Raw genomic sequence first — 14,188 nt, 5'->3', positions numbered from 1 at the left:
TGACTGTGGCTCAGACCATGAACTCCTTATTACCAAATTCAGACTCAAATTGAAGAAAGCAGGGAAAACTGCTAGACCATTCAGGTATGACCTAAATCAAATCCCTTATGATTATATAGTGGAAGTGAGAAATAGATTTAAGGGCCTAGATCTGATAGATAGAGTGCCTGATGAACTATGGAATGAGATTCGTGACACTGTACAGGAGACAGGGATCAAGACCATCCCCAAGAAAAAGAAATGCAAAAAACCAAAATGGCTGTCTGGGGAGGCCTTACAAAGAGCTGTGAAAAGAAGAGAGGCGAAAAGCAAAGGAGGAAAGGAAAGATATAAGCATCTTAATGCAGAGTTCCAAAGAATATCAAGAAGAGATAAGAAAGCCTTCTTCAGCAATCAATGGAAAGAAATAGAGGGAAACAACAGAATGGGAAAGACTAGAGATCTCTTCAAGAAAATTAGAGATACCAAGGGAACATTTCATGCAAAGATGGGCTCGATAAAGGACAGAAATGGTATGGACCTAACAGAAGCAGAAGATATTAAGATGAGGTGGCAAGAATACATGGAAGAACTGTACAAAAAAGATCTTCACGACCCAGATAATCATGATGGTGTGATCACTCATCTAGAGCCAGACATCCTGGAATGTGAACTCAAGTGGGCCTTAGAAAGCATCACTATGAACAAAGCTAGTGGAGGTGATGGAATTCCAGTCGCGCTATTTCAAATCCTGAAAGATGATGCTGTGAAAGTGCTGCACTCAATATGCCAGCACAGTTGGAAAACTCAGCAGTGGCCACAGGACTGGAAAAGGCCCGTTTTCATTCCAATCCCAAAGAAAGGCAATGCCAAAGAATGCTCAAACTACCACACAATTGCACTCATCTCACATGCTAGTAAAGTAATGCTCAAAATTCTCCAAGCCAGGCTTCAGCAATACGCGAACCATGAAATTCCTGATGTTCAAGCTGATTTTAGAAAAGGCAGAGGAACCAGAGATCAAATCGCCAACATCCGCAGGATCATGGAAAAAGCAAGAGAGTTCCAGAAAAACATCTATTTCTGCTTTATTGACTATGCCAAAGCTTTTGACTGTGTGGATCACAATAAACTGTGGAAAATTCTGAAAGAGATGGGAATACCAGACCACCTGACCTGCCTCTTGAGAAATCTGTATGCAGGTCAGGAAGCAACAGTTAGAACTGGACATGGAACAACAGACTGGTTCCAAATAGGAAAAGGAGTGCGTCAAGGCTGTATATTGTCACCCTGCTTATTTAGCTTCTATGCAGAATACATCATGAGAAACACTGGACTAGAAGAAGCACAAGCTGGAATCAAGATTGCCTCAGATATGCAGATGACACCACCCTTATGGCAGAACGTGAAGAGGAGCTAAAAAGCCTCTTGATGAAAGTGACAGAGGAGAGTGAAAAAGTTGGCTTAAAGCTCAACATTCAGGAAACGAAGATCATGGCATCCGGTCCCATCACTTCAGTGTCAGACTTTGTCTTTTGGGGCTCCAAAATCACTGAAGATGATGACTGTGGCCATGAAATTAAAAGACGCTTACTCCTTGGAAGAAAAGTTATGACCAACCTAGATAGCATATTCAAAAGCAGAGACATTACTTAGCCAACTAAGGTCTGTCTAGTCAAGGCTATGGTTTTTCCAGTACTCATGTATGGATGTGAGAGTTGGACTGTGAAGAAGGCTGAGCGCTGAAGAATTCATGCTTTTGAAGTGTGGTGTTGGAGAAGACTCTTGAGAGTCCCTTGGACTGCAAGGAGATCCAACCAGTCCATTCTGAAGGAGATCAGCCCTGGGATTTCTTTGGAAGGAATGATGCTAAAGCTGAAGATCCAGTACTTTGGCCACCTCATGCGAAGAGTTGACTCATTGGAAAAGACTCTGATGCTGGGAGGTATTGGGGGCAGGAGGAGAAGGGGGCAACAGAGGATGAAATGGCTGGATGGCATCACAGACTCGATGGAAATGAGTCTGAGTGAACTCCGGGAGATGGTGATGGACAGGGAGGCCTGGCGTGCTGCGATTCATGGGGTCGCAAAGAGTCGGACACGACTGAGCAACTGAACTGAACTGATGATATGATGAGTATGATGACAGTATAAATATTTGAGGTTGGTTGGTGTGCTGGCTCCAGCATTTCTACATGGGGTAAGCTGGTGACACCCATGTGGCTGCAATGCTTGTGACCTTGAAGCAAGCTCTCCCCCTTTGTCTCTCTCTAGCAATTTACCTAAGAGCTATATAAAATCATAAAAAATAACATGGAATATAAAAACAAAATGTCCATTATTGACATCAAATAATGTCAGACAGTGAGTTTTTGAGGATGCTGAAGCTCTGGCACTCCACACATATCTTGGAACCTCTGTGCCTGATGTGGTATACCTGCAGGATGACTTCCCGATTGTCCCCTTCAATAGGTTATGGGGGATGTGCAGGAGCTGGTGAGGCAGATATCATGGGGTGGAGTCTTCTCTAAAGCTATTCTTCAGTCGCTCAGCTGTGTCCGACTGTGACACCATGGACTGCAGCGCACCAGGCTTTCCTGTCCGTCACCATCTCCTGGAGTTTGTCCAATTCATGTCCATTGAGTTGGTGATGCCATCTAATTATATCATTCCTTGTCACACCCTTTCCTCCCGCCCTCAGTCTTTCCCAGCTGCAGAGTCTTTTCCAATGAGTCAGTTCTTCGCATCAGGTGGCCAAAGTACTAGAGCTTCAGCTTTAGCATCAGTCCTTCCAATGAATAGTCAGGGTTGATTTCATTCTGGTTTGATTGGTTTTACCTCCTTGCTGTCCAAGGAACTCAGTTCAGTTCAGTTCAGTTCAGTCCCTCAGTCGTGTCTGACTCTTTGCGACCCCATGAATTGCAGCACGCCAGGCCTCCCTGTCCATCACCATCTCCCAGAGTTCACTCAGACTCATGTCCATCGAGTCCGTGACGCCATCCAGCCATCTCATCCTCGGTCATCCCCTTCTCCTCCTGGCCCCAATCCCTCCCAGCATCAGAGTCTTTTCCAATGAGTCAACTCTTTGCATGAGGTGGCCAAAGTACTGGATCTTCATTAGCATCATTCCTTCCAAAGAAACCCCAGGGCTGATCTCCTTCAGAATGGACTGGTTGGATCTCCTTGCAGTCCAAGGGACTCTCAAGAGTCTTCTCCAACACCACACTTCAAAAGCATGAATTCTTCAGCGCTCAGCCTTCACAGTCCAACTCTCACATCCATACATGAGTACTGGAAAAACCATAGCCTTCACTAGACAGACCTTAGTTGGCAAAGTAATGTCTCTGTTTTTGAATATGCTATCTAGGTTGGTCATAAGTTTTCTTCCAAGGAGTAAGCGTCTTTTAATTTCATGGCTGCAGTCACCATCTGCAGTGATTTTGGAGCCCCCCAAAATAAAGTCTGACACTGTTTCCAATGTTTTCCCATCTATTTCCCATGAAGTGATGGGACCGGATGCCATGATCTTCGTTTCCTGAATGTTGAGGTTTAAGCCAACTTTTTCACTCTCCTCTGTCACTTTCATCAAGAGGCTTTTTAGCTCCTCTTCACGTTCTGCCATAAGGGTGGTGTCATCTGCATATCTGAGGTTATTGATATTTCTCCTGGCAATCTTGATGCCAGCTTGTGCTTCTTCCAGTCCAGCGTTTCTCATGATGTATTTTGCATAGAAGCTAAATAAGCAGGGTGACAATATACAGCCTTGACGCACTCCTTTTCCTATTTGGAACCAGTCTGTTGTTCCATGTCCAGTTCTAACTGTTGCTTCCTGACCTGCATACAGATTTCTCAAGAGGCAGGTCAGGTGGTCTGGTATTCCCATCTCTTTCAGAATTTTCCACAGTTTATTGTGATCCACACAGTCAAAAGCTTTGGCATAGTCAATAAAGCAGAAATAGATGTTTTTCTGGAACTCTCTTGCTTTTTCCATGATCCTGCAGATGTTGGCGATTTGATCTCTGGTTCCTCTGCCTTTTCTAAAATCAGCTTGAACATCAGGAATTTCACGGTTCGCGTATTGCTGAAGCCTGGCTTGGAGAATTTTGAGCATTACTTTACTAGCATGTGAGATGAGTGCAATTGTGTGGTAGTTTGAGCATTCTTTGGCATTGCCTTTCTTTGGGATTGGAATGAAAACGGGCCTTTTCCAGTCCTGTGGCCACTGCTGAGTTTTCCAAATCTGCTGGCATATTGAGTGCAGCACTTTCACAGCACCATCTTTCAGGATTTGAAATAGTGCGACTGGAATTCCATCACCTCCACTAGCTTTGTTCATAGTGATGCTTTCTAAGGCCTACTTGAGTTCACATTCCAGGATGTCTGGCTCTAGATGAGTGATCACACCATCGTGATTATCTGGGTCGTGAAGATCTTTTTTGTACAGTTCTTCCATGTATTCTTGCCACCTCATCTTAATATCTTCTGCTTCTGTTAGGCCCATACCATTTCTGTCCTTTATCGAGCCCATCTTTGCATGAAATGTTCCCTTGGTATCTCTAATTTTCTTGAAGAGATCTCTAGTCTTTCCCATTCTGTTGTTTCCCTCTATTTCTTTCCATTGATCGCTGAAGAAGGCTTTCTTATCTCTTCTTGATATTCTTTGGAACTCTGCATTAAGATGCTTATATCTTTCCTTTCCTCCTTTGCTTTTCGCCTCTCTTCTTTTCACAGCTCTTTGTAAGGCCTCCCCAGACAGCCATTTTGGTTTTTTGCATTTCTTTTTCTTGGGGATGGTCTTGATCCCTGTCTCCTGTACAGTGTCACGAACCTCATTCCATAGTTCATCAGGCACTCTATCTATCAGATCTAGGCCCTTAAATCCATTTCTCACTTCCACTATATAATCATAAGGGATTTGATTTAGGTCATACCTGAATGGTCTAGCAGTTTTCCCTGCTTTCTTCAATTTGAGTCTGAATTTGGTAATAAGGAGTTCATGGTCTGAGCCACAGTCAGCTCCTGGTCTTGTTTTTGCTGACTGTATAGAGCTTCTCCATCTTTGGCTGCAAAGAATATAATCAATCTGATTTCGGTGTTTACAGTCTGGTGATGTCCATGTGTAGAGTCTTCTCTTGTGTTGTTGGAAGAGGGTGTTTGCTATGACCAGTGCATTTTCTTGGCAAAACTCTATTAGTCTTTGCCCTGCTTCATTCCGCATTCCAAGGCCAAATTTGCCTGTTACTCCAGGTGTTTCTTGACTTCCTACTTTTACATTCCAGTCCCCTATAATGAAAAGGACATCTTTTTTGGGTATTCGTTCTAGAAAGTCTTGTAGGTCTTCATAGGACTGTTCAACTTCAGCTTCTTCGGCGTTACTGGTTGGGGCATAGACTTGGATTACTGTGATATTGAATGGTCTGCCTTGGAAATGAATAGAGATCATTCTGTCATTTTTGAGATTGCATCCAAGTACTGCATTTCAGACTCTTTTGTTGACCATGATGGCTACTGCATTTCTTCTGAGGGATTCCTGCCCGCAGTAGTAGATATAATGGTCATTTGAATTAAATTCACCCATTCCAGTCCATTTTAGTTCGCTGATTCCTAGAATGTCGACATTCACTCTTGCCATCTCGTGTTTGATCACTTCCAATTTGCCTTGATTCATGGACCTGACATTTCAGGTTCCTATGCAATATTGCTCTTTACAGCATCGGACCTTGCTTCTATCACCAGTCACATCCACAGCTGGGTATTGTTTTTGCTTTGGTTCCATCCCTTCATTCTTTCTAGAGTTATTTCTCCACTGATCTCCAGTAGCATATTGGGCACCTACTGACCTGGGGAGTTCCTCTTTCAGTATCGCATCATTTTGCCTTTTCATACTGTTCATGGGGTTCTCAAGGCAAGAATACTGAAGTGGTTTGCCATTTCCTTCTCCACTGGACCACATTGTGTCAGACCTCTCCACCATGACCCGCCTGTCTTGGGTGGCCCCGCGGCCATGGCGTAGTTTCATTGAGCTAGACAAGGCTGTGGTCCTAGTGTGATTGACTAGTTTTCTGTGAGTATGGTTTCAGTGTGTCTGCCCTCTGATGCCCTCTTGCAACACCTACCATCTTACTTGGCTTTCTCTTACCTTGGGTGTGGGGTATATCTTCACGGCTTCTCCAGCAAAGTGCAGCTGCTACTCCTTACCTTGGATGAGGGGTGTCTCCTCACCACTGCCCTTCCTGACCTTCAATGTGGGATGGCTCCTCTAGGCCCTCCTGTGCCCAGGCAGCCACGGCTCCTTGGAGGTGGGGTTGATCCTCCCGGCCGCTGCCCCTGGCCTGGGGCGTGGGGTTGCTCCTCCTGACAGCCACCCTTGGCCTTGGGCTCGGGGTGGCTCCTTCTGGCCACTGCCCCTTGCCTTGGGCACCAGGTGGCTCCTCTTGGCTGCCGCCCCTGACCACGGACGTGGGGTGGCTCCTCTAGGCCAGCGCACGCAGCCGCCTGCATCATAATTTGAAAGCATCAATTCTTTCATGCTCAATCTTTTTTATGGTTCACCTCTCACATTTGTACATGACTACTTCCAGATATTCAAGCTGGCTTTAGAAAAGGCAGAGGAACCAGAGATCAAATTGCCAGCATCCGCTGGATCATGGAAAAAGCAAGAGAGTTCCAGAAAAACATCTATTTCTGCTTTATTGACTATGCCAAAGCTTTTGACTGTGTGGATCACAATAAACTGTGGAAAATTCTGAAAGAGATGAGAATACCAGACCGCCTGACTTGCCTCTTGAGAAACCTATATGCAGGTCAAGAAGCAACAGTTAGAACTGGACATGGAACAACAGGGTGGTTCCAAACAGGAAAAGGAGTGCGTCAAGGCTGTATATTGTCACCCTGCTTATTTAACTTCTATGCAGAGTACATCATGAGAACTGAACTGAACTGACTGGAAGAACCACAGCTTTGACTATATGGACATTTGTCTGCAAAGTGATGTCTCTGCTTTTTAATATACTGTCTAGGTTTGTCATAGCTTTCCTTCCAAGGAGCAAGAAGTTTCTCTTTTGAGCCATCTCTATGGCTTTGGACCTTATGTGAGTAATTCATTCAAAGTCTCAGTTTTTAAAATCTCTAATATGAGGTAAAATAACACTTGGAAGAAATTGTAAGGTTCAATTCAGTTCAGTGTCTCAGTCGTGTTTAACTCTTTGTGACCCCATGCACTGCAGCATGCCAGGCCTTCCAGTTCAATGCCAATTCCCGGAGTTTACTCAAACCCATGTCCATTGTGTCAGTGATGCCATCCAGCCATCTCATCCTCTGTCATCCCCTTCTCCTCCTGCCTTCAGTCTTTCCCAGCATCAGTGTCTTTTCCAAGGAGTCAGTTCTTCGCATCAGGTGGCAAAGTATTGGAGTTTCAGCTTCAGCATCAGTCCTTCCAATGAATATTCAGGATGGATTTCCTTTAGGATGGATTGGTTGAATCTCTTTGCAGTCCAAGGGACTCTCAAGAGTCTTCTCCAACACCACACTTCAGAAGCATCAATTTATCAATTGTAAGGTTAGAAACTGTGTGTATTTAAAAAAACATAGCACCTGGTACCTAGTACCTATGTAATCATGTTAATTTATTTTTATTGCTATTTTCCCCAGGGTTCAAATTATTACCTGAGATTAGATTTCAACACTTAGGGAAGGAAGGGTCATGAAGTTCTCAGATAGGGATGCTATTCAAATCAAAAAAGAAAAAAATATATAGGTTTGATCCTTACTGAGTGTGCAGCTCTGTCGCTGGCTTTTGGCAGATTTGCGGAAGATTTCAGCACATCTAAGAAGTCCATGAGTTGGAGAAGACCAAACCGACACACTTAAATCTACTAGACGATGGTATCATATAGTGCTGCATAGGCAAGAGATGTCATAGGACCCTGATGTTACTAGCATCCTGTTGTCTTTCCAAGTCTCTGTACAGAATGATATAAGCATTTCAATGCAATGTACAAAGTACTAAGTGGTCCCCTAGTGGTCAGAAAGAGTTAATACTATATCTACCATGAGGGGAACAAGTTAAGAACATTATTTATTTTCTCTTACTTCCCAGAGTATCTTCATTTGAGCTGATAAGAGTTTCTGATTCTAAATCAATTCATTATTCAACTATAGGCAACTGAAATTATTTCCTCCAATATTATTAGTCACATTGACCCTCCTGTTCCCCAATATACTCCTGAACTCACATTTCTCATGGCTTATGAATTTGTACAGATTGTGCATTTATTTGTCAGACTTCCCATATTAAGATATATTTTTGAAGGAAGAAACTGAGTTACTGCTATCAGGGGGTAACGTGCATTCCAGCATTCCCAGGACAGTCCTGGCTTATGCTTGTTGGGCCAGTGTAATTTTAAATATTACCCTCTTTTGTGATCAGAATTGCTTCAGTCTCAGTAATAAATTGTATGGTTTCTCGAATGTCATCGTTTGCTCCTTTCTGCTCTTTTGTTCCCTGCTGAACATTCCAGAAATACCAGTATAACTCCTGACCAGACATGAGGCCAGTTTGGATGTGATCTCTCACTCCAGCCAAATCATCAGCACTTATGTGGCTGATTTGGCTGGTTAGGAAGAGGTTCTCTTTTCTCTTAAATATTCCCCATGTACCCAACTTGCAGTCTCAGAGATGAGGGCCACTGTTGATTGTTGGTGATGAGTGTGCTACTAAGCTCCCTTGTTTGCTTTTCCTCAAAAGCTCTGTTTCTGAAAGTCACAAGTTGGTCTAATGCTATGACATGTTGGGTAGGACATGCAGAGCCTGGGTGAAACAGAAAACACCTATGCGTTCTCTGAAATATAGTCTATGAAATACACTATTCTGCATGCTGTGATAGTAAAATGAATGTGTTAAAGGTGAAAGACGGTGATCTAGACACCAACATTGAACCAGAACAAAAGAAAATTGTGAACATTTTTGAGATACAGCACAAGGCTTATCCACAATGGCCCAAATGCCACCTTTTATCATAGTCAAAACAAAATGGACACCTGTGAAACTCAAGGGACACTTTTCAAACTCAAATTCATGCTTGATGTGTTAGAACTAAATTGGTACATTTACAGACTAGTTGTGTGAATGCAACAGGATTGAATTGTTTTGGAATCCAGCAATGGACTTGCGAATGCCTTGTTAAAATGAAGTACACTTGTCTTACTCAGAACAGATTTCTTAGGAAGTATGCCTATCTCCTTACATGATTTGTTTCAAATGATTTAATAAATTCAGCAGCTAAAATAATATCTTAATGGGTGATTCAATTTCAAATGCCAAAATAAAGTTATTACAAATAAAGAGGCATATAAAATTATGCTTATAGTCAGAAACTGCTTTGTGTTTTTGATGAAAAATCAGAAATAAAGTATTACTCTAAATGGCTTAAATAATATATTTCCCTTTTTACTTGTTCTCTTTTCTCTCATTATCTCTGACCTGTTTCTCCCTCTTTCATGCTGTTACTCACATCTTAACCACACTTTACATGTGAATGAGATTTTAAATTTATGACTATAGGAGATAAATGTACATATATCTACTGTAAGTGGTATTGCACTGTTTTATGCTCAGTAGCTTCAGTCATGTCCAACTCTGTGCGACCCTATGGACTGTAGCCCACCAGTCTCCTCTGTCCATGGGACTCTCTAGGCAAGAATAGTGGAGTGGGTTGCCATGCCCTTCTCCAGGGGATCTTCCCAAGCCAGGGATTGAACCCATGGCGTCTTCGTCTTCTTCATCGCAGGCAGATTCTCTACCATTGAGCCACCTGGGAAGCCCTGTGATCTTATATTTATGAAGAATAAACCTTAAAAATAAGGATATGCCAGATAGATTATATAATAATAAAATGCATTAAAGGTTATCATTGGAAAAATAAGATTTGGGGGATTTCAGCACCAAGCAGTTATAAAATACCAATGGAATACTTCTGGATGCCTTTCATAATACTGAGTGCAAACAACTGTATTTAGTAAACCAAAAAGAGGGCTTCACAGATGGTGCTAGTGGTAAAGAACCCGCCTGCCAATGCAGGAGACATAAGAGATGCAGGTTCAGTTCATGGATCAGAAAGATTCCCTGGAGGAGAACATGGCGACACACTCCAATATTCTTGCCTGGAGAATCCCATGGACAGAGGAGCCTAGCAGGCCACAGTCCGTAGGGTCACACGGAGTCAGACACGACTAAAGCAACTTAACATGTACGCACACAAACCAAAAAGGTGGTCTGCAAGAGCCTGGGAACCATTCTGAGTTTTGTTATTGATCACAGAGAGGTAAAAGTCAAGGATCTTCAGTGTGACTGTGAGCTAAAGGATTTCAAGGAAAAATTCAGGTTATTATTTCATTTTTGCCATTCAAACTTTGACCTAGGATGTATATTTGTTCTTTCATGTAATAAATGCTTAAACTCTTCCTCTTTTGCTACCAATAGAATATGCTTAACACTCAGTAGACAGTGTTGAACATGAAATGTGCTTAGTCGCTCAGTTATGTCCAACTGTTTCCAACCCCATGGACTGTAGCCCACCAGGCTCCTCTGTCTATGGGATTCTCTAGGCAAGATTACTGGAGTGGGTAGCCATTCCCTTCTTCAGGGGATTTTCCTGACTCAGGTATCGAACCTTCGTCTCCTGCATTGGCAGACAGGTTCCTTAACACTGAGCCACCAGGGAAGCCCTGAACATGAAATAATTATAGCCAAATATTCAGTGAAATAAAATGATCTATCTTAATAGTCATGTCCAGGATTATGAACTTGGAATGACTGCACTATTGCAATGGTTGCCTCTGTTGGTTACTAGAAATCTCAGAATCTTATTTACAAATATGCAAGGCTTCTGGATGTATTTTGTGCTGACTTTACTCTTTGGTCCATTTGATTCCTTGTTATGTTTTCCTTCTGCCTAATATTTAACCTAATTTTGTTTTCTTACTTTACCATATTTATCTTTATAAGATGTGTAGAAAAATAATCATATCTAAAAATTTCCCCAAAGTACATATGTTCTATAAATGTCTCATAACACTTGGGCTTCTCAGGTGGCACTAGTAGTAAAGAACCTGCCTACCAATGCAGGAGACATAAAAGATGTGGGTTCGATCCCTGGGTTGGGAAGATTCCCTGGAGAAGGAAATGGTAACCCACTCCAGTATTCCTAGCTGGAGAATCCTATAGGGGCTTGGCAGGCTATTGTCCATAAGGTTGCAAAGAGTTGGACATGACTGAAATGACCTAGCACGCACGCTTAACGCTTACCTTAGTCATCTCAAATTTAATTCCTTCAGAGTGGACATGAAACATTAAGTATTATCTAATAGTTTGCTAAAGCTGAAACTCCAGTACTTTGGCCACCTCATGTGAAGAGTTGACTCATTGGAAAAGACTCTGATGCTGGGAGGGATTGGGGGCAGGAGGAGAAGGGGATGACAGAGGATGAGATGGCTGGATGGCATCACCGACTCGATGGACATGAGTTTGGGTGAACTCTGGGAGTTGGTGATGGACAGGGAGGCCTGGCATGCTGCGATTCATGGGGTCGCAAAGAGTCGGGCACGACTGAGCGACTGAACTGAACTGAATAGTGTAACATAGAATCAATGATTTATATAGTGTTTACTCATTTCCCCCCTTTGTGCAAGTCATTGTCTTTCTGCCAGAATGTCAGAATGTTTTATATAATCTACATTATCACTGTAGTGTAAGCAGAGCAAGAAGACAGAATCTTCTCTAAGGTTTTGTCTGATGCTCATTTGTGCCAAAGCAAATCAGGAGCTGATATAATTTCACCTGTGGAAATACAGTTAAAGGCGAGCCTGCTTATTGTAGGCAGAGAGACTCCTGTGCAATTAGTTAAGAAAACCAACACATTTAAAGAAAAATTCATTCTGGTTGTGTGATGGATCAGTACAGAATAACAATGGGAAACAGAAGACAGCAAGTGAATGCCTAAGAATGTGAGTGCTGAGACTTCCTTGGTGGTCCAGTGGCTAAAACTCAGTGTTTCCACTGCAGGGGTCGTAGGTTCCATTCCTGGTTAGGGAATTACACGCCAACAAAAATTAATTAAAAAATAAAAAGAGAAAACCTAGCTACTTTAGAAGGTTACAAAATTGTTTAATATGGTTGAAATAAATTTACAGAAGAGAAATATAGTCTACTGAATTACCTGTATTGAATCATTTACACAGTAACCATAATAAATTTATGAGATTCCAGAAACAATTCCACATCCCACATGCCATGTGGCACAGCCAAATAAAGACATACTAAAAATTAAAGTAAAGGCTGGCAACTAAAAGAGGAGTTGAAAAAGAAAAAAAAAAAAAAAAGAATGTGGGAACTCAAGAAGGAGAGCCTTCCCACCTGGGGACAGTAGGCTGACAGAGGGGACTTCCTCCCTTGGCATGGAAAAATAGGAGCTCAAAATCCACTCTCTTCATTTCTCACTTGTTTCATGATGTCATTCAGTCACTAACTAACTCTTTCTATTGCAATTATTATTAAATCATGGTCCCCAGGAAACATTTGCTATTAAGACTCTCCAGTTCAGAGCAGAGAGTCAACTTCCTCGGAGAATGATGCTTTCTGCTAGCTACAGTTAGTGTTTGCTTTTCAGCTTCCTCTGTAATTTTACTTGGAAAGCTCCAAAAATGAACAACAATTCTTACTGTGTAAAGAAGATTCAATACAGGTGATTCAGTAGACTATATTTCTCTTCTGTAAATTTATTTCAGCCACATTAGATAATTTTGTAACCTTCTAAAGTGACTAGGTTTTCTCTATTTTATTTTTAATTGATTTTTTATATTTTGATATATTCTGCACCCACATTCTTCCTCTTTTCTATCTCCTTGTCTTTCTCTCATCCCTAGTTCTTCTACTGCGGTGTTCCTGATTACAGTCAGAATTTCGTGTTTTGAGATTGGTTCAAGATGGCAGAGTAGAAGAATGCGTGCTCACCTCCTCCTGCAACAGCATGGAAATCGCACTAGCTGTTGAGCAACCATCGACAGGAGGATGCTGGAACCCACTAAAATAGCTAAATGACATCCTAAGACAAGGGCGGAGCTGTGACGAGATGGTAGGAGGGGCACAATCAAGAAGTTTGTGCTGTGACTGAGTCCTGAGGTCAGGTATTGGTGCAGTTACAAAGCCAGTGTCTGTGGTCAAGGTTTTCATTCCGAGTCATGAGATGAGTTGAGAAGAACAACTTATTACATACATAGCTCCATAGATAGTACAGAGAATCTTCCTGTGTGTCTCCACTGGAGAAGCAGAACCAGAAAGGCTACTACTAATCTCAGGTCCTACAGGGTTCAGGAGGCTGGGTGAAGGCCAGAACTGCCTTGAATTTTAGTATTATTGCATATTAAAGACCACGTTTATTAAATATTATAGGGAAAAGCGCTTCAGTTTGATTTCTCTAAATTTAATCTTTAAATCATACAAAATGCTCTCCATTTGATATGTTCTAAGAAGACAACCTGAAAAGACCCTGATGCTGGGAGGGACTGGGGGCAGGAGGAGAAGCAGATGACAGAGGATGAGATGGCTGGATGGCATCACCGACTCGATGGACATGAGTTTGGGTGAACTCTGGGAGTTGGTGATGGACAGGGAGGCCTGGCATGCTGTGATTCATGGGATCGCTAAGAGCCGGATGCGACTAAACTAAGAAGATAACCCACATGGTGTCAATGTGATCCACTGATGTCTACAAGCTTAAGAAAATGCTGGATCAGACAGTCAGCCGACATGTGTGCCTAGAGTTGGGAGTCACTTTCACACCTGCGAGCTCTTGCCCAGATTTCTGCTACTCACTTTCATTATATCATGAGGGATGTTACTGAAATGACTTCAGTGATTTGAAAGACAGATGTGGAGGTAGGCTATTGACTTCCTACTACATAATTTCCTTAATATCTGTTGGAAATCCTAAGTTAAACCCATATATTGATGTTGCCAACTTTTTTTCATGATAGAAAACATGGAAATGTCACTTTATGATAATTCTGGGTTTTATGTCTTTTTAATGACAAAGTCATCTAGTATGTATTTTCCCTTGGAACTACTCTAGACATATAGATTTTTCAATTTAGCATGCAGAGTCACCAAAATTTTAAATGTTTATAAAAAGAGATCATTCAGGAACTGAAAGAAA

The sequence above is a fragment of the Capra hircus genome, chromosome 24 (assembly GCF_001704415.2).
Source record: "Capra hircus breed San Clemente chromosome 24, ASM170441v1, whole genome shotgun sequence".
Lineage (NCBI taxonomy): Eukaryota > Metazoa > Chordata > Mammalia > Artiodactyla > Bovidae > Capra > Capra hircus.
This window is presented reverse-complemented; position numbering follows the sequence as displayed.